This window comes from Schistocerca nitens, unplaced genomic scaffold, assembly GCF_023898315.1.
Source record: "Schistocerca nitens isolate TAMUIC-IGC-003100 unplaced genomic scaffold, iqSchNite1.1 HiC_scaffold_270, whole genome shotgun sequence".
Classification (NCBI taxonomy): domain Eukaryota; kingdom Metazoa; phylum Arthropoda; class Insecta; order Orthoptera; family Acrididae; genus Schistocerca; species Schistocerca nitens.
Window position 1 is genome coordinate 55,226 of NW_026045810.1, and position 16,592 is coordinate 71,817.

Here is a 16,592-nt window from a genome sequence, read left to right on the forward strand (position 1 = left end):
CTCTTTGCGAGCGTCTTTGCGCATACTGACTGGCAAGGCGCGCACCTCAAACGTCTCAGAGCAATGTTTTTGGCTTCATGCTGTGCTAGGAGAAGAGGAAAAGGGAAGCTGTAAGTAGCAATAACAGGGAGTAAACATTTTCCCGCTGAAGCGTTGAAAACGTTGTGGATAAAAAACAAGAAATAAGTTGGTGCCCTAGCAACAGCATCACCATCAGTCACAGAAAATTAAATGCCCCGGGTGAGGATCGAACTCACGACCTTAAGATTATGAGACTTACGCGCTGCCTACTGCGCTACCGAGGCACAGGTGAAGAGCTTGTCCTGGAAACTGGGTAAGTACCACACCCAATGTTAGACGTAAAGACACTGTACTTCCTGGATAACGTGTTCTGTTGCTACACGTGCATTGCCAGCCCAGTTGATTGCGGTGTTGCTGCAGATTTGCAAACGATAGGCAGCACTCCTTGTCGTTAACGTTCAGTGCCTCGGAGGCACCTGGACACAGCAACTTGCGAGGCCAGGCCGACGCTAGTCTGTAGAACACCATGCGAGCGTCCTAGTGGGGACCCGCGAGTGCTGCGTTCTCGGTTCTTCTCAAGGGAATCCTGCTATACATTCATGTGGATCGTGCATCTCAAGCGCGCAAGCCACACGGCAGCATTATCGTGGGAAAAGCAAAATGATGCATCGGCCGGGAATCGAACCCGGGCCGCCCGCGTGGCAGGCGAGCATTCTACCACTGAACCACCGATGCTCGGGCCGGTAGTAACTGCACGCTGCTTCCCGAGCAGATGTCTCAAGGGAAAGTGGGACTGCCGTCAAGCGCCGTAGCATTCTGTCGAGAAGATGCTGCAGACGCTGAATCCTGCACTGTACTGCTTAAAAATGCCGCCAGAACGCGGTCCTCTGCGTACTCTTGCGTCGCCGGCGCCGACTCTTGCCAAGGATGCGAAATGTGCGCGGATACGCTGTCCGAACGCGCCTGGATGTGCTCCCCTAGCCTACCTCGAAATGCGCCTGCCAGGTACGATCACCTTCGGCCGCTGCCGACAGGCGGGAAGCCGACACAGCGCGGCGTCGGGGCGCTCGCTTGTGCGGTGGTGGTGTAATGGTCAGCATAGTTGCCTTCCAAGCAGTTGGTCCGGGTTCGATTCCCGGCCACCGCAACAGGCTTTTTAATGTCACGTATGAGTACTTTCGCCACGCGCCCTTAACTTAATGTTTTTTCCCCCTCTTACTCGCTGCAGACCAGCCTATAGTGTGTCTCGACTGTCTCGACTTGTCTCGACTTTGCTCAGCTGACGCGAGAGCTGACGCTCTCCAATCGGCCTATATCAAAACGACAAGCACGAGAAACGACTGAGAGAGGTAAGGAGAGGCGAGGCGATGTACACACAGCACGCCCGTTCATTTCACGGTGGCGTCTCCCTGACCGAATCGGGCTGTAGCTCCGAAAACAAAGGAGAAAGAAAAATAGGAAGTAAAACTGCCAACAGTACCCTGTGTCCCCATGCGCTCTCCCGCCCAAGTACCGACAAGGGCCAAAGTTGTTACGCATCGGCAATCGGACATTTCCTTTCATCTTCTCTTTATCGGTTGAGAACCAGTGTATTCAACATATTATGGCCATTGCCGAGTGAATGCTGTAGCGCTTCCCGACAAGTCGGGTTCGGATCCTCTGTCAACTTCCACGCAGGGTGATGATGTTTTGGTCATCACACTCGCCAGCTGAAATCGGCGCTGCCTTTTCGTGGTAGTAAAAGCGTTGTGGCCCGTGGGGGGATCGAACCCACGACCTTCGCGTTATTAGCACGACGCTCTAACCAACTGAGCTAACGGGCCTCGACAGTTGCACTCGCTCAGCCCTACGCTGCAAACGTATGGCATGAAGCCGTACACCATTTCTATGGTCGTCGGATGTCTGCTTCCCTCGTCTATACTCTGCTGACGGTCACGAAACAGTAGATATATTGCGAGCAGGACGGGAAACGGCAGCTCGGACAGCTCAAACTTGTCACGATTCGTGTGGAAAAAGTTCCGTTCCGGTACCGGGAATCGAACCCGGGCCTCCTGGGTGAAAGCCAGGTATCCTAGCCACTAGACCACACCGGATGCGGGCGTTCCTGCGGCGGATCGGACGGTCGCTTGTAGCATTTCGTGTCGTGTCCCGCGTCGGCGCCCTTCTCTCTTTGCGAGCGTCTTTGCGCATACTGACTGGCAAGGCGCGCACCTCAAACGTCTCAGAGCAATGTTTTTGGCTTCATGCTGTGCTAGGAGAAGAGGAAAAGGGAAGCTGTAAGTAGCAATAACAGGGAGTAAACATTTTCCCGCTGAAGCGTTGAAAACGTTGTGGATAAAAAACAAGAAATAAGTTGGTGCCCTAGCAACAGCATCACCATCAGTCACAGAAAATTAAATGCCCCGGGTGAGGATCGAACTCACGACCTTAAGATTATGAGACTTACGCGCTGCCTACTGCGCTACCGAGGCACAGGTGAAGAGCTTGTCCTGGAAACTGGGTAAGTACCACACCCAATGTTAGACGTAAAGACACTGTACTTCCTGGATAACGTGTTCTGTTGCTACACGTGCATTGCCAGCCCAGTTGATTGCGGTGTTGCTGCAGATTTGCAAACGATAGGCAGCACTCCTTGTCGTTAACGTTCAGTGCCTCGGAGGCACCTGGACACAGCAACTTGCGAGGCCAGGCCGACGCTAGTCTGTAGAACACCATGCGAGCGTCCTAGTGGGGACCCGCGAGTGCTGCGTTCTCGGTTCTTCTCAAGGGAATCCTGCTATACATTCATGTGGATCGTGCATCTCAAGCGCGCAAGCCACACGGCAGCATTATCGTGGGAAAAGCAAAATGATGCATCGGCCGGGAATCGAACCCGGGCCGCCCGCGTGGCAGGCGAGCATTCTACCACTGAACCACCGATGCTCGGGCCGGTAGTAACTGCACGCTGCTTCCCGAGCAGATGTCTCAAGGGAAAGTGGGACTGCCGTCAAGCGCCGTAGCATTCTGTCGAGAAGATGCTGCAGACGCTGAATCCTGCACTGTACTGCTTAAAAATGCCGCCAGAACGCGGTCCTCTGCGTACTCTTGCGTCGCCGGCGCCGACTCTTGCCAAGGATGCGAAATGTGCGCGGATACGCTGTCCGAACGCGCCTGGATGTGCTCCCCTAGCCTACCTCGAAATGCGCCTGCCAGGTACGATCACCTTCGGCCGCTGCCGACAGGCGGGAAGCCGACACAGCGCGGCGTCGGGGCGCTCGCTTGTGCGGTGGTGGTGTAATGGTCAGCATAGTTGCCTTCCAAGCAGTTGGTCCGGGTTCGATTCCCGGCCACCGCAACAGGCTTTTTAATGTCACGTATGAGTACTTTCGCCACGCGCCCTTAACTTAATGTTTTTTCCCCCTCTTACTCGCTGCAGACCAGCCTATAGTGTGTCTCGACTGTCTCGACTTGTCTCGACTTTGCTCAGCTGACGCGAGAGCTGACGCTCTCCAATCGGCCTATATCAAAACGACAAGCACGAGAAACGACTGAGAGAGGTAAGGAGAGGCGAGGCGATGTACACACAGCACGCCCGTTCATTTCACGGTGGCGTCTCCCTGACCGAATCGGGCTGTAGCTCCGAAAACAAAGGAGAAAGAAAAATAGGAAGTAAAACTGCCAACAGTACCCTGTGTCCCCATGCGCTCTCCCGCCCAAGTACCGACAAGGGCCAAAGTTGTTACGCATCGGCAATCGGACATTTCCTTTCATCTTCTCTTTATCGGTTGAGAACCAGTGTATTCAACATATTATGGCCATTGCCGAGTGAATGCTGTAGCGCTTCCCGACAAGTCGGGTTCGGATCCTCTGTCAACTTCCACGCAGGGTGATGATGTTTTGGTCATCACACTCGCCAGCTGAAATCGGCGCTGCCTTTTCGTGGTAGTAAAAGCGTTGTGGCCCGTGGGGGGATCGAACCCACGACCTTCGCGTTATTAGCACGACGCTCTAACCAACTGAGCTAACGGGCCTCGACAGTTGCACTCGCTCAGCCCTACGCTGCAAACGTATGGCATGAAGCCGTACACCATTTCTATGGTCGTCGGATGTCTGCTTCCCTCGTCTATACTCTGCTGACGGTCACGAAACAGTAGATATATTGCGAGCAGGACGGGAAACGGCAGCTCGGACAGCTCAAACTTGTCACGATTCGTGTGGAAAAAGTTCCGTTCCGGTACCGGGAATCGAACCCGGGCCTCCTGGGTGAAAGCCAGGTATCCTAGCCACTAGACCACACCGGATGCGGGCGTTCCTGCGGCGGATCGGACGGTCGCTTGTAGCATTTCGTGTCGTGTCCCGCGTCGGCGCCCTTCTCTCTTTGCGAGCGTCTTTGCGCATACTGACTGGCAAGGCGCGCACCTCAAACGTCTCAGAGCAATGTTTTTGGCTTCATGCTGTGCTAGGAGAAGAGGAAAAGGGAAGCTGTAAGTAGCAATAACAGGGAGTAAACATTTTCCCGCTGAAGCGTTGAAAACGTTGTGGATAAAAAACAAGAAATAAGTTGGTGCCCTAGCAACAGCATCACCATCAGTCACAGAAAATTAAATGCCCCGGGTGAGGATCGAACTCACGACCTTAAGATTATGAGACTTACGCGCTGCCTACTGCGCTACCGAGGCACAGGTGAAGAGCTTGTCCTGGAAACTGGGTAAGTACCACACCCAATGTTAGACGTAAAGACACTGTACTTCCTGGATAACGTGTTCTGTTGCTACACGTGCATTGCCAGCCCAGTTGATTGCGGTGTTGCTGCAGATTTGCAAACGATAGGCAGCACTCCTTGTCGTTAACGTTCAGTGCCTCGGAGGCACCTGGACACAGCAACTTGCGAGGCCAGGCCGACGCTAGTCTGTAGAACACCATGCGAGCGTCCTAGTGGGGACCCGCGAGTGCTGCGTTCTCGGTTCTTCTCAAGGGAATCCTGCTATACATTCATGTGGATCGTGCATCTCAAGCGCGCAAGCCACACGGCAGCATTATCGTGGGAAAAGCAAAATGATGCATCGGCCGGGAATCGAACCCGGGCCGCCCGCGTGGCAGGCGAGCATTCTACCACTGAACCACCGATGCTCGGGCCGGTAGTAACTGCACGCTGCTTCCCGAGCAGATGTCTCAAGGGAAAGTGGGACTGCCGTCAAGCGCCGTAGCATTCTGTCGAGAAGATGCTGCAGACGCTGAATCCTGCACTGTACTGCTTAAAAATGCCGCCAGAACGCGGTCCTCTGCGTACTCTTGCGTCGCCGGCGCCGACTCTTGCCAAGGATGCGAAATGTGCGCGGATACGCTGTCCGAACGCGCCTGGATGTGCTCCCCTAGCCTACCTCGAAATGCGCCTGCCAGGTACGATCACCTTCGGCCGCTGCCGACAGGCGGGAAGCCGACACAGCGCGGCGTCGGGGCGCTCGCTTGTGCGGTGGTGGTGTAATGGTCAGCATAGTTGCCTTCCAAGCAGTTGGTCCGGGTTCGATTCCCGGCCACCGCAACAGGCTTTTTAATGTCACGTATGAGTACTTTCGCCACGCGCCCTTAACTTAATGTTTTTTCCCCCTCTTACTCGCTGCAGACCAGCCTATAGTGTGTCTCGACTGTCTCGACTTGTCTCGACTTTGCTCAGCTGACGCGAGAGCTGACGCTCTCCAATCGGCCTATATCAAAACGACAAGCACGAGAAACGACTGAGAGAGGTAAGGAGAGGCGGGGCGATGTACACACAGCACGCCCGTTCATTTCACGGTGGCGTCTCCCTGACCGAACCGGGCTGTAGCTCCGAAAACAAAGGAGAAAGAAAAATAGGAAGTAAAACTGCCAACAGTACCCTGTGTCCCCATGCGCTCTCCCGCCCAAGTACCGACAAGGGCCAAAGTTGTTACGCATCGGCAATCGGACATTTCCTTTCATCTTCTCTTTATCGGTTGAGAACCAGTGTACTCAACGTATTATGGCCATTGCCGAGTGAATGCTGTAGCGCTTCCCGACAAGTCGGGTTCGGATCCTCTGTCAACTTCCACGCAGGGTGATGATCTTTTGGTCATCACACTCGCCAGCTGAAATCGGCGCTGCCTTTTCGTGGTAGTAAAAGCGTTGTGGCCCGTGGGGGGATCGAACCCACGACCTTCGCGTTATTAGCACGACGCTCTAACCAACTGAGCTAACGGGCCTCGACAGTTGCGCTCGCTCAGCCCTACGCTGCAAACGTATGGCATGAAGCCGTACACCATTTCTATGGTCGTCGGATGTCTGCTTCCCTCGTCTATACTCTGCTGACGGTCACGAAACAGTAGATATATTGCGAGCAGGACAGGAAACGGCAGCTCGGACAGCTCAAACTTGTCACGATTCGTGTGGAAAAAGCTCCGTTCCGGTACCGGGAATCGAACCCGGGCCTCCTGGGTGAAAGCCAGGTATCCTAGCCACTAGACCACACCGGATGTGGGCGTTCCTGACGCGGATCGGACGGTCGCTTGTAGCATTTCGTGTCGTGTCCCGCGTCGGCGCCCTTCTCTCTTTGCGAGCGTCTTTGCGCATACTGACTGGCAAGGCGCGCACCTCAAACGTCTCAGAGCAATGTTTTTGGCTTCATGCTGTGCTAGGAGAAGAGGAAAAGGGAAGCTGTAAGTAGCAATAACAGGGAGTAAACATTTTCCCGCTGAAGCGTTGAAAACGTTGTGGATAACAAACAAGAAATAAGTTGGTGCCCTAGCAACAGCATCACCATCAGTCACAGAAAATTAAATGCCCCGGGTGAGGATCGAACTCACGACCTTAAGATTATGAGACTTACGCGCTGCCTACTGCGCTACCGAGGCACAGGTGAAGCGCTTGTCCTGGAAACTGGCTAAGTACCACACCCAATGTTAGACGTAAAGACACTGTACTTCCTGGATAACGTGTTCTGTTGCTACACGTGCATTGCCAGCCCAGTTGATTGCGGTGTTGCTGCAGCTTTTGCAAACGATAGGCAGCACTCCTTGTCGTTAACGTTCAGTGCCTCGGAGGCACCTGGACACAGCAACTTGTGAGGCCAGGCCGACGCTAGTCTGTAGAACACCATGCGAGCGTCCTAGTGGGGACCCGCGAGTGCTGCGTTCTCGGTTCTTCTCAAGGGAATCCAGCTATACATTCATGTGGATCGTGCATCTCAAGCGCGCAAGCCACACGGCAGCATTATCGTGGGAAAAGCAAAATGATGCATCGGCCGGGAATCGAACCCGGGCCGCCCGCGTGGCAGGCGAGCACTCTGCCACTGAACCACCGATGCTCGGGCCGGTAGTAACTGCACGCTGCTTCCCGAGCAGATGTCTCAAGGGAAAGTGGGACTGCCGTCAAGCGCCGTAGCATTCTGTCGAGAAGATGCTGCAGACGCTGAATCCTGCACTGTACTGCTTAAAAATGCCGCCAGAACGCGGTCCTCTGCGTACTCTTGCGTCGCCGGCGCCGACTCTTGCCAAGGATGCGAAATGTGCGCGGATACGCTGTCCGAACGCGCCTGGATGTGCTCCCCTAGCCTACCTCGAAATGCGCCTGCCAGGTACGATCACCTTCGGCCGCTGCCGACAGGCGGGAAGCCGACACAGCGCGGCGTCGGGGCGCTCGCTTGTGCGGTGGTGGTGTAATGGTCAGCATAGTTGCCTTCCAAGCAGTTGGTCCGGGTTCGATTCCCGGCCACCGCAACAGGCTTTTTAATGTCACGTATGAGTACTTTCGCCACGCGCCCTTAACTTAATGTTTTTTCCCCCTCTTACTCGCTGCAGACCAGCCTATAGTGTGTCTCGACTGTCTCGACTTGTCTCGACTTTGCTCAGCTGACGCGAGAGCTGACGCTCTCCAATCGGCCTATATCAAAACGACAAGCACGAGAAACGACTGAGAGAGGTAAGGAGAGGCGAGGCGATGTACACACAGCACGCCCGTTCATTTCACGGTGGCGTCTCCCTGACCGAATCGGGCTGTAGCTCCGAAAACAAAGGAGAAAGAAAAATAGGAAGTAAAACTGCCAACAGTACCCTGTGTCCCCATGCGCTCTCCCGCCCAAGTACCGACAAGGGCCAAAGTTGTTACGCATCGGCAATCGGACATTTCCTTTCATCTTCTCTTTATCGGTTGAGAACCAGTGTATTCAACATATTATGGCCATTGCCGAGTGAATGCTGTAGCGCTTCCCGACAAGTCGGGTTCGGATCCTCTGTCAACTTCCACGCAGGGTGATGATGTTTTGGTCATCACACTCGCCAGCTGAAATCGGCGCTGCCTTTTCGTGGTAGTAAAAGCGTTGTGGCCCGTGGGGGGATCGAACCCACGACCTTCGCGTTATTAGCACGACGCTCTAACCAACTGAGCTAACGGGCCTCGACAGTTGCACTCGCTCAGCCCTACGCTGCAAACGTATGGCATGAAGCCGTACACCATTTCTATGGTCGTCGGATGTCTGCTTCCCTCGTCTATACTCTGCTGACGGTCACGAAACAGTAGATATATTGCGAGCAGGACGGGAAACGGCAGCTCGGACAGCTCAAACTTGTCACGATTCGTGTGGAAAAAGTTCCGTTCCGGTACCGGGAATCGAACCCGGGCCTCCTGGGTGAAAGCCAGGTATCCTAGCCACTAGACCACACCGGATGCGGGCGTTCCTGCGGCGGATCGGACGGTCGCTTGTAGCATTTCGTGTCGTGTCCCGCGTCGGCGCCCTTCTCTCTTTGCGAGCGTCTTTGCGCATACTGACTGGCAAGGCGCGCACCTCAAACGTCTCAGAGCAATGTTTTTGGCTTCATGCTGTGCTAGGAGAAGAGGAAAAGGGAAGCTGTAAGTAGCAATAACAGGGAGTAAACATTTTCCCGCTGAAGCGTTGAAAACGTTGTGGATAAAAAACAAGAAATAAGTTGGTGCCCTAGCAACAGCATCACCATCAGTCACAGAAAATTAAATGCCCCGGGTGAGGATCGAACTCACGACCTTAAGATTATGAGACTTACGCGCTGCCTACTGCGCTACCGAGGCACAGGTGAAGAGCTTGTCCTGGAAACTGGGTAAGTACCACACCCAATGTTAGACGTAAAGACACTGTACTTCCTGGATAACGTGTTCTGTTGCTACACGTGCATTGCCAGCCCAGTTGATTGCGGTGTTGCTGCAGATTTGCAAACGATAGGCAGCACTCCTTGTCGTTAACGTTCAGTGCCTCGGAGGCACCTGGACACAGCAACTTGCGAGGCCAGGCCGACGCTAGTCTGTAGAACACCATGCGAGCGTCCTAGTGGGGACCCGCGAGTGCTGCGTTCTCGGTTCTTCTCAAGGGAATCCTGCTATACATTCATGTGGATCGTGCATCTCAAGCGCGCAAGCCACACGGCAGCATTATCGTGGGAAAAGCAAAATGATGCATCGGCCGGGAATCGAACCCGGGCCGCCCGCGTGGCAGGCGAGCATTCTACCACTGAACCACCGATGCTCGGGCCGGTAGTAACTGCACGCTGCTTCCCGAGCAGATGTCTCAAGGGAAAGTGGGACTGCCGTCAAGCGCCGTAGCATTCTGTCGAGAAGATGCTGCAGACGCTGAATCCTGCACTGTACTGCTTAAAAATGCCGCCAGAACGCGGTCCTCTGCGTACTCTTGCGTCGCCGGCGCCGACTCTTGCCAAGGATGCGAAATGTGCGCGGATACGCTGTCCGAACGCGCCTGGATGTGCTCCCCTAGCCTACCTCGAAATGCGCCTGCCAGGTACGATCACCTTCGGCCGCTGCCGACAGGCGGGAAGCCGACACAGCGCGGCGTCGGGGCGCTCGCTTGTGCGGTGGTGGTGTAATGGTCAGCATAGTTGCCTTCCAAGCAGTTGGTCCGGGTTCGATTCCCGGCCACCGCAACAGGCTTTTTAATGTCACGTATGAGTACTTTCGCCACGCGCCCTTAACTTAATGTTTTTTCCCCCTCTTACTCGCTGCAGACCAGCCTATAGTGTGTCTCGACTGTCTCGACTTGTCTCGACTTTGCTCAGCTGACGCGAGAGCTGACGCTCTCCAATCGGCCTATATCAAAACGACAAGCACGAGAAACGACTGAGAGAGGTAAGGAGAGGCGAGGCGATGTACACACAGCACGCCCGTTCATTTCACGGTGGCGTCTCCCTGACCGAATCGGGCTGTAGCTCCGAAAACAAAGGAGAAAGAAAAATAGGAAGTAAAACTGCCAACAGTACCCTGTGTCCCCATGCGCTCTCCCGCCCAAGTACCGACAAGGGCCAAAGTTGTTACGCATCGGCAATCGGACATTTCCTTTCATCTTCTCTTTATCGGTTGAGAACCAGTGTATTCAACATATTATGGCCATTGCCGAGTGAATGCTGTAGCGCTTCCCGACAAGTCGGGTTCGGATCCTCTGTCAACTTCCACGCAGGGTGATGATGTTTTGGTCATCACACTCGCCAGCTGAAATCGGCGCTGCCTTTTCGTGGTAGTAAAAGCGTTGTGGCCCGTGGGGGGATCGAACCCACGACCTTCGCGTTATTAGCACGACGCTCTAACCAACTGAGCTAACGGGCCTCGACAGTTGCACTCGCTCAGCCCTACGCTGCAAACGTATGGCATGAAGCCGTACACCATTTCTATGGTCGTCGGATGTCTGCTTCCCTCGTCTATACTCTGCTGACGGTCACGAAACAGTAGATATATTGCGAGCAGGACGGGAAACGGCAGCTCGGACAGCTCAAACTTGTCACGATTCGTGTGGAAAAAGTTCCGTTCCGGTACCGGGAATCGAACCCGGGCCTCCTGGGTGAAAGCCAGGTATCCTAGCCACTAGACCACACCGGATGCGGGCGTTCCTGCGGCGGATCGGACGGTCGCTTGTAGCATTTCGTGTCGTGTCCCGCGTCGGCGCCCTTCTCTCTTTGCGAGCGTCTTTGCGCATACTGACTGGCAAGGCGCGCACCTCAAACGTCTCAGAGCAATGTTTTTGGCTTCATGCTGTGCTAGGAGAAGAGGAAAAGGGAAGCTGTAAGTAGCAATAACAGGGAGTAAACATTTTCCCGCTGAAGCGTTGAAAACGTTGTGGATAAAAAACAAGAAATAAGTTGGTGCCCTAGCAACAGCATCACCATCAGTCACAGAAAATTAAATGCCCCGGGTGAGGATCGAACTCACGACCTTAAGATTATGAGACTTACGCGCTGCCTACTGCGCTACCGAGGCACAGGTGAAGAGCTTGTCCTGGAAACTGGGTAAGTACCACACCCAATGTTAGACGTAAAGACACTGTACTTCCTGGATAACGTGTTCTGTTGCTACACGTGCATTGCCAGCCCAGTTGATTGCGGTGTTGCTGCAGATTTGCAAACGATAGGCAGCACTCCTTGTCGTTAACGTTCAGTGCCTCGGAGGCACCTGGACACAGCAACTTGCGAGGCCAGGCCGACGCTAGTCTGTAGAACACCATGCGAGCGTCCTAGTGGGGACCCGCGAGTGCTGCGTTCTCGGTTCTTCTCAAGGGAATCCTGCTATACATTCATGTGGATCGTGCATCTCAAGCGCGCAAGCCACACGGCAGCATTATCGTGGGAAAAGCAAAATGATGCATCGGCCGGGAATCGAACCCGGGCCGCCCGCGTGGCAGGCGAGCATTCTACCACTGAACCACCGATGCTCGGGCCGGTAGTAACTGCACGCTGCTTCCCGAGCAGATGTCTCAAGGGAAAGTGGGACTGCCGTCAAGCGCCGTAGCATTCTGTCGAGAAGATGCTGCAGACGCTGAATCCTGCACTGTACTGCTTAAAAATGCCGCCAGAACGCGGTCCTCTGCGTACTCTTGCGTCGCCGGCGCCGACTCTTGCCAAGGATGCGAAATGTGCGCGGATACGCTGTCCGAACGCGCCTGGATGTGCTCCCCTAGCCTACCTCGAAATGCGCCTGCCAGGTACGATCACCTTCGGCCGCTGCCGACAGGCGGGAAGCCGACACAGCGCGGCGTCGGGGCGCTCGCTTGTGCGGTGGTGGTGTAATGGTCAGCATAGTTGCCTTCCAAGCAGTTGGTCCGGGTTCGATTCCCGGCCACCGCAACAGGCTTTTTAATGTCACGTATGAGTACTTTCGCCACGCGCCCTTAACTTAATGTTTTTTCCCCCTCTTACTCGCTGCAGACCAGCCTATAGTGTGTCTCGACTGTCTCGACTTGTCTCGACTTTGCTCAGCTGACGCGAGAGCTGACGCTCTCCAATCGGCCTATATCAAAACGACAAGCACGAGAAACGACTGAGAGAGGTAAGGAGAGGCGGGGCGATGTACACACAGCACGCCCGTTCATTTCACGGTGGCGTCTCCCTGACCGAACCGGGCTGTAGCTCCGAAAACAAAGGAGAAAGAAAAATAGGAAGTAAAACTGCCAACAGTACCCTGTGTCCCCATGCGCTCTCCCGCCCAAGTACCGACAAGGGCCAAAGTTGTTACGCATCGGCAATCGGACATTTCCTTTCATCTTCTCTTTATCGGTTGAGAACCAGTGTATTCAACGTATTATGGCCATTGCCGAGTGAATGCTGTAGCGCTTCCCGACAAGTCGGGTTCGGATCCTCTGTCAACTTCCACGCAGGGTGATGATCTTTTGGTCATCACACTCGCCAGCTGAAATCGGCGCTGCCTTTTCGTGGTAGTAAAAGCGTTGTGGCCCGTGGGGGGATCGAACCCACGACCTTCGCGTTATTAGCACGACGCTCTAACCAACTGAGCTAACGGGCCTCGACAGTTGCGCTCGCTCAGCCCTACGCTGCAAACGTATGGCATGAAGCCGTACACCATTTCTATGGTCGTCGGATGTCTGCTTCCCTCGTCTATACTCTGCTGACGGTCACGAAACAGTAGATATATTGCGAGCAGGACAGGAAACGGCAGCTCGGACAGCTCAAACTTGTCACGATTCGTGTGGAAAAAGTTCCGTTCCGGTACCGGGAATCGAACCCGGGCCTCCTGGGTGAAAGCCAGGTATCCTAGCCACTAGACCACACCGGATGTGGGCGTTCCTGACGCGGATCGGACGGTCGCTTGTAGCATTTCGTGTCGTGTCCCGCGTCGGCGCCCTTCTCTCTTTGCGAGCGTCTTTGCGCATACTGACTGGCAAGGCGCGCACCTCAAACGTCTCAGAGCAATGTTTTTGGCTTCATGCTGTGCTAGGAGAAGAGGAAAAGGGAAGCTGTAAGTAGCAATAACAGGGAGTAAACATTTTCCCGCTGAAGCGTTGAAAACGTTGTGGATAACAAACAAGAAATAAGTTGGTGCCCTAGCAACAGCATCACCATCAGTCACAGAAAATTAAATGCCCCGGGTGAGGATCGAACTCACGACCTTAAGATTATGAGACTTACGCGCTGCCTACTGCGCTACCGAGGCACAGGTGAAGCGCTTGTCCTGGAAACTGGCTAAGTACCACACCCAATGTTAGACGTAAAGACACTGTACTTCCTGGATAACGTGTTCTGTTGCTACACGTGCATTGCCAGCCCAGTTGATTGCGGTGTTGCTGCAGCTTTTGCAAACGATAGGCAGCACTCCTTGTCGTTAACGTTCAGTGCCTCGGAGGCACCTGGACACAGCAACTTGTGAGGCCAGGCCGACGCTAGTCTGTAGAACACCATGCGAGCGTCCTAGTGGGGACCCGCGAGTGCTGCGTTCTCGGTTCTTCTCAAGGGAATCCAGCTATACATTCATGTGGATCGTGCATCTCAAGCGCGCAAGCCACACGGCAGCATTATCGTGGGAAAAGCAAAATGATGCATCGGCCGGGAATCGAACCCGGGCCGCCCGCGTGGCAGGCGAGCACTCTGCCACTGAACCACCGATGCTCGGGCCGGTAGTAACTGCACGCTGCTTCCCGAGCAGATGTCTCAAGGGAAAGTGGGACTGCCGTCAAGCGCCGTAGCATTCTGTCGAGAAGATGCTGCAGACGCTGAATCCTGCACTGTACTGCTTAAAAATGCCGCCAGAACGCGGTCCTCTGCGTACTCTTGCGTCGCCGGCGCCGACTCTTGCCAAGGATGCGAAATGTGCGCGGATACGCTGTCCGAACGCGCCTGGATGTGCTCCCCTAGCCTACCTCGAAATGCGCCTGCCAGGTACGATCACCTTCGGCCGCTGCCGACAGGCGGGAAGCCGACACAGCGCGGCGTCGGGGCGCTCGCTTGTGCGGTGGTGGTGTAATGGTCAGCATAGTTGCCTTCCAAGCAGTTGGTCCGGGTTCGATTCCCGGCCACCGCAACAGGCTTTTTAATGTCACGTATGAGTACTTTCGCCACGCGCCCTTAACTTAATGTTTTTTCCCCCTCTTACTCGCTGCAGACCAGCCTATAGTGTGTCTCGACTGTCTCGACTTGTCTCGACTTTGCTCAGCTGACGCGAGAGCTGACGCTCTCCAATCGGCCTATATCAAAACGACAAGCACGAGAAACGACTGAGAGAGGTAAGGAGAGGCGGGGCGATGTACACACAGCACGCCCGTTCATTTCACGGTGGCGTCTCCCTGACCGAATCGGGCTGTAGCTCCGAAAACAAAGGAGAAAGAAAAATAGGAAGTAAAACTGCCAACAGTACCCTGTGTCCCCATGCGCTCTCCCGCCCAAGTACCGACAAGGGCCAAAGTTGTTACGCATCGGCAATCGGACATTTCCTTTCATCTTCTCTTTATCGGTTGAGAACCAGTGTATTCAACATATTATGGCCATTGCCGAGTGAATGCTGTAGCGCTTCCCGACAAGTCGGGTTCGGATCCTCTGTCAACTTCCACGCAGGGTGATGATGTTTTGGTCATCACACTCGCCAGCTGAAATCGGCGCTGCCTTTTCGTGGTAGTAAAAGCGTTGTGGCCCGTGGGGGGATCGAACCCACGACCTTCGCGTTATTAGCACGACGCTCTAACCAACTGAGCTAACGGGCCTCGACAGTTGCACTCGCTCAGCCCTACGCTGCAAACGTATGGCATGAAGCCGTACACCATTTCTATGGTCGTCGGATGTCTGCTTCCCTCGTCTATACTCTGCTGACGGTCACGAAACAGTAGATATATTGCGAGCAGGACGGGAAACGGCAGCTCGGACAGCTCAAACTTGTCACGATTCGTGTGGAAAAAGTTCCGTTCCGGTACCGGGAATCGAACCCGGGCCTCCTGGGTGAAAGCCAGGTATCCTAGCCACTAGACCACACCGGATGCGGGCGTTCCTGCGGCGGATCGGACGGTCGCTTGTAGCATTTCGTGTCGTGTCCCGCGTCGGCGCCCTTCTCTCTTTGCGAGCGTCTTTGCGCATACTGACTGGCAAGGCGCGCACCTCAAACGTCTCAGAGCAATGTTTTTGGCTTCATGCTGTGCTAGGAGAAGAGGAAAAGGGAAGCTGTAAGTAGCAATAACAGGGAGTAAACATTTTCCCGCTGAAGCGTTGAAAACGTTGTGGATAAAAAACAAGAAATAAGTTGGTGCCCTAGCAACAGCATCACCATCAGTCACAGAAAATTAAATGCCCCGGGTGAGGATCGAACTCACGACCTTAAGATTATGAGACTTACGCGCTGCCTACTGCGCTACCGAGGCACAGGTGAAGCGCTTGTCCTGGAAACTGGGTAAGTACCACACCCAATGTTAGACGTAAAGACACTGTACTTCCTGGATAACGTGTTCTGTTGCTACACGTGCATTGCCAGCCCAGTTGATTGCGGTGTTGCTGCAGATTTGCAAACGATAGGCAGCACTCCTTGTCGTTAACGTTCAGTGCCTCGGAGGCACCTGGACACAGCAACTTGCGAGGCCAGGCCGACGCTAGTCTGTAGAACACCATGCGAGCGTCCTAGTGGGGACCCGCGAGTGCTGCGTTCTCGGTTCTTCTCAAGGGAATCCTGCTATACATTCATGTGGATCGTGCATCTCAAGCGCGCAAGCCACACGGCAGCATTATCGTGGGAAAAGCAAAATGATGCATCGGCCGGGAATCGAACCCGGGCCGCCCGCGTGGCAGGCGAGCATTCTACCACTGAACCACCGATGCTCGGGCCGGTAGTAACTGCACGCTGCTTCCCGAGCAGATGTCTCAAGGGAAAGTGGGACTGCCGTCAAGCGCCGTAGCATTCTGTCGAGAAGATGCTGCAGACGCTGAATCCTGCACTGTACTGCTTAAAAATGCCGCCAGAACGCGGTCCTCTGCGTACTCTTGCGTCGCCGGCGCCGACTCTTGCCAAGGATGCGAAATGTGCGCGGATACGCTGTCCGAACGCGCCTGGATGTGCTCCCCTAGCCTACCTCGAAATGCGCCTGCCAGGTACGATCACCTTCGGCCGCTGCCGACAGGCGGGAAGCCGACACAGCGCGGCGTCGGGGCGCTCGCTTGTGCGGTGGTGGTGTAATGGTCAGCATAGTTGCCTTCCAAGCAGTTGGTCCGGGTTCGATTCCCGCCCACCGCAACAGGCTTTTTAATGTCACGTATGAGTACTTTCGCCACGCGCCCTTAACTTAATGTTTTTTCCCCCTCTTACTCGCTGCAGACCAGCCTATAGTGTGTCTCGACTGTCTCGAC

The 16,592-nt window shown here is 54.7% G+C and overlaps 38 non-coding genes across 38 annotated transcripts; 8 read left to right on the forward strand and 30 right to left on the reverse strand.

The window, feature by feature from the left end:
- Positions 1-232: 232 nt before the first annotated feature.
- Trnam-cau (transfer RNA methionine (anticodon CAU)) lies at positions 233-305 on the reverse strand. The gene has a single exon. It is a non-coding gene; the product is annotated as a tRNA-Met (tRNA).
- Positions 306-685: 380 nt separating this feature from the next.
- Positions 686-756, reverse strand: Trnag-gcc (transfer RNA glycine (anticodon GCC)). The gene has a single exon. It is a non-coding gene; the product is annotated as a tRNA-Gly (tRNA).
- Positions 757-1,096: 340 nt separating this feature from the next.
- On the forward strand, positions 1,097-1,168 carry Trnag-ucc (transfer RNA glycine (anticodon UCC)). Its single transcript has one exon. It is a non-coding gene; the product is annotated as a tRNA-Gly (tRNA).
- Positions 1,169-1,770: 602 nt separating this feature from the next.
- Positions 1,771-1,844, reverse strand: Trnai-aau (transfer RNA isoleucine (anticodon AAU)). Its single transcript has one exon. It is a non-coding gene; the product is annotated as a tRNA-Ile (tRNA).
- A 198-nt stretch (positions 1,845-2,042) lies between these two features.
- On the reverse strand, positions 2,043-2,114 carry Trnae-uuc (transfer RNA glutamic acid (anticodon UUC)). The gene has a single exon. It is a non-coding gene; the product is annotated as a tRNA-Glu (tRNA).
- Positions 2,115-2,419: 305 nt separating this feature from the next.
- Positions 2,420-2,492, reverse strand: Trnam-cau (transfer RNA methionine (anticodon CAU)). Its single transcript has one exon. It is a non-coding gene; the product is annotated as a tRNA-Met (tRNA).
- A 380-nt stretch (positions 2,493-2,872) lies between these two features.
- On the reverse strand, positions 2,873-2,943 carry Trnag-gcc (transfer RNA glycine (anticodon GCC)). Its single transcript has one exon. It is a non-coding gene; the product is annotated as a tRNA-Gly (tRNA).
- A 340-nt stretch (positions 2,944-3,283) lies between these two features.
- Positions 3,284-3,355, forward strand: Trnag-ucc (transfer RNA glycine (anticodon UCC)). Its single transcript has one exon. It is a non-coding gene; the product is annotated as a tRNA-Gly (tRNA).
- Positions 3,356-3,957: 602 nt separating this feature from the next.
- On the reverse strand, positions 3,958-4,031 carry Trnai-aau (transfer RNA isoleucine (anticodon AAU)). Its single transcript has one exon. It is a non-coding gene; the product is annotated as a tRNA-Ile (tRNA).
- Positions 4,032-4,229: 198 nt separating this feature from the next.
- Trnae-uuc (transfer RNA glutamic acid (anticodon UUC)) lies at positions 4,230-4,301 on the reverse strand. Its single transcript has one exon. It is a non-coding gene; the product is annotated as a tRNA-Glu (tRNA).
- A 305-nt stretch (positions 4,302-4,606) lies between these two features.
- Trnam-cau (transfer RNA methionine (anticodon CAU)) lies at positions 4,607-4,679 on the reverse strand. Its single transcript has one exon. It is a non-coding gene; the product is annotated as a tRNA-Met (tRNA).
- Positions 4,680-5,059: 380 nt separating this feature from the next.
- Positions 5,060-5,130, reverse strand: Trnag-gcc (transfer RNA glycine (anticodon GCC)). Its single transcript has one exon. It is a non-coding gene; the product is annotated as a tRNA-Gly (tRNA).
- Positions 5,131-5,470: 340 nt separating this feature from the next.
- On the forward strand, positions 5,471-5,542 carry Trnag-ucc (transfer RNA glycine (anticodon UCC)). The gene has a single exon. It is a non-coding gene; the product is annotated as a tRNA-Gly (tRNA).
- Positions 5,543-6,144: 602 nt separating this feature from the next.
- On the reverse strand, positions 6,145-6,218 carry Trnai-aau (transfer RNA isoleucine (anticodon AAU)). Its single transcript has one exon. It is a non-coding gene; the product is annotated as a tRNA-Ile (tRNA).
- Positions 6,219-6,416: 198 nt separating this feature from the next.
- Positions 6,417-6,488, reverse strand: Trnae-uuc (transfer RNA glutamic acid (anticodon UUC)). The gene has a single exon. It is a non-coding gene; the product is annotated as a tRNA-Glu (tRNA).
- A 305-nt stretch (positions 6,489-6,793) lies between these two features.
- On the reverse strand, positions 6,794-6,866 carry Trnam-cau (transfer RNA methionine (anticodon CAU)). Its single transcript has one exon. It is a non-coding gene; the product is annotated as a tRNA-Met (tRNA).
- Positions 6,867-7,247: 381 nt separating this feature from the next.
- On the reverse strand, positions 7,248-7,318 carry Trnag-gcc (transfer RNA glycine (anticodon GCC)). The gene has a single exon. It is a non-coding gene; the product is annotated as a tRNA-Gly (tRNA).
- A 340-nt stretch (positions 7,319-7,658) lies between these two features.
- Trnag-ucc (transfer RNA glycine (anticodon UCC)) lies at positions 7,659-7,730 on the forward strand. The gene has a single exon. It is a non-coding gene; the product is annotated as a tRNA-Gly (tRNA).
- Positions 7,731-8,332: 602 nt separating this feature from the next.
- Positions 8,333-8,406, reverse strand: Trnai-aau (transfer RNA isoleucine (anticodon AAU)). Its single transcript has one exon. It is a non-coding gene; the product is annotated as a tRNA-Ile (tRNA).
- Positions 8,407-8,604: 198 nt separating this feature from the next.
- On the reverse strand, positions 8,605-8,676 carry Trnae-uuc (transfer RNA glutamic acid (anticodon UUC)). Its single transcript has one exon. It is a non-coding gene; the product is annotated as a tRNA-Glu (tRNA).
- Positions 8,677-8,981: 305 nt separating this feature from the next.
- Trnam-cau (transfer RNA methionine (anticodon CAU)) lies at positions 8,982-9,054 on the reverse strand. Its single transcript has one exon. It is a non-coding gene; the product is annotated as a tRNA-Met (tRNA).
- Positions 9,055-9,434: 380 nt separating this feature from the next.
- On the reverse strand, positions 9,435-9,505 carry Trnag-gcc (transfer RNA glycine (anticodon GCC)). Its single transcript has one exon. It is a non-coding gene; the product is annotated as a tRNA-Gly (tRNA).
- A 340-nt stretch (positions 9,506-9,845) lies between these two features.
- Trnag-ucc (transfer RNA glycine (anticodon UCC)) lies at positions 9,846-9,917 on the forward strand. Its single transcript has one exon. It is a non-coding gene; the product is annotated as a tRNA-Gly (tRNA).
- A 602-nt stretch (positions 9,918-10,519) lies between these two features.
- On the reverse strand, positions 10,520-10,593 carry Trnai-aau (transfer RNA isoleucine (anticodon AAU)). Its single transcript has one exon. It is a non-coding gene; the product is annotated as a tRNA-Ile (tRNA).
- Positions 10,594-10,791: 198 nt separating this feature from the next.
- Positions 10,792-10,863, reverse strand: Trnae-uuc (transfer RNA glutamic acid (anticodon UUC)). The gene has a single exon. It is a non-coding gene; the product is annotated as a tRNA-Glu (tRNA).
- A 305-nt stretch (positions 10,864-11,168) lies between these two features.
- On the reverse strand, positions 11,169-11,241 carry Trnam-cau (transfer RNA methionine (anticodon CAU)). The gene has a single exon. It is a non-coding gene; the product is annotated as a tRNA-Met (tRNA).
- Positions 11,242-11,621: 380 nt separating this feature from the next.
- Trnag-gcc (transfer RNA glycine (anticodon GCC)) lies at positions 11,622-11,692 on the reverse strand. Its single transcript has one exon. It is a non-coding gene; the product is annotated as a tRNA-Gly (tRNA).
- A 340-nt stretch (positions 11,693-12,032) lies between these two features.
- Positions 12,033-12,104, forward strand: Trnag-ucc (transfer RNA glycine (anticodon UCC)). The gene has a single exon. It is a non-coding gene; the product is annotated as a tRNA-Gly (tRNA).
- A 602-nt stretch (positions 12,105-12,706) lies between these two features.
- Positions 12,707-12,780, reverse strand: Trnai-aau (transfer RNA isoleucine (anticodon AAU)). The gene has a single exon. It is a non-coding gene; the product is annotated as a tRNA-Ile (tRNA).
- Positions 12,781-12,978: 198 nt separating this feature from the next.
- Trnae-uuc (transfer RNA glutamic acid (anticodon UUC)) lies at positions 12,979-13,050 on the reverse strand. Its single transcript has one exon. It is a non-coding gene; the product is annotated as a tRNA-Glu (tRNA).
- A 305-nt stretch (positions 13,051-13,355) lies between these two features.
- Positions 13,356-13,428, reverse strand: Trnam-cau (transfer RNA methionine (anticodon CAU)). The gene has a single exon. It is a non-coding gene; the product is annotated as a tRNA-Met (tRNA).
- Positions 13,429-13,809: 381 nt separating this feature from the next.
- Trnag-gcc (transfer RNA glycine (anticodon GCC)) lies at positions 13,810-13,880 on the reverse strand. Its single transcript has one exon. It is a non-coding gene; the product is annotated as a tRNA-Gly (tRNA).
- A 340-nt stretch (positions 13,881-14,220) lies between these two features.
- Positions 14,221-14,292, forward strand: Trnag-ucc (transfer RNA glycine (anticodon UCC)). The gene has a single exon. It is a non-coding gene; the product is annotated as a tRNA-Gly (tRNA).
- A 602-nt stretch (positions 14,293-14,894) lies between these two features.
- Trnai-aau (transfer RNA isoleucine (anticodon AAU)) lies at positions 14,895-14,968 on the reverse strand. Its single transcript has one exon. It is a non-coding gene; the product is annotated as a tRNA-Ile (tRNA).
- A 198-nt stretch (positions 14,969-15,166) lies between these two features.
- Positions 15,167-15,238, reverse strand: Trnae-uuc (transfer RNA glutamic acid (anticodon UUC)). Its single transcript has one exon. It is a non-coding gene; the product is annotated as a tRNA-Glu (tRNA).
- A 305-nt stretch (positions 15,239-15,543) lies between these two features.
- Positions 15,544-15,616, reverse strand: Trnam-cau (transfer RNA methionine (anticodon CAU)). Its single transcript has one exon. It is a non-coding gene; the product is annotated as a tRNA-Met (tRNA).
- A 380-nt stretch (positions 15,617-15,996) lies between these two features.
- Positions 15,997-16,067, reverse strand: Trnag-gcc (transfer RNA glycine (anticodon GCC)). Its single transcript has one exon. It is a non-coding gene; the product is annotated as a tRNA-Gly (tRNA).
- A 340-nt stretch (positions 16,068-16,407) lies between these two features.
- Positions 16,408-16,479, forward strand: Trnag-ucc (transfer RNA glycine (anticodon UCC)). Its single transcript has one exon. It is a non-coding gene; the product is annotated as a tRNA-Gly (tRNA).
- The last annotated feature ends 113 nt before the right edge of the window (positions 16,480-16,592 follow it).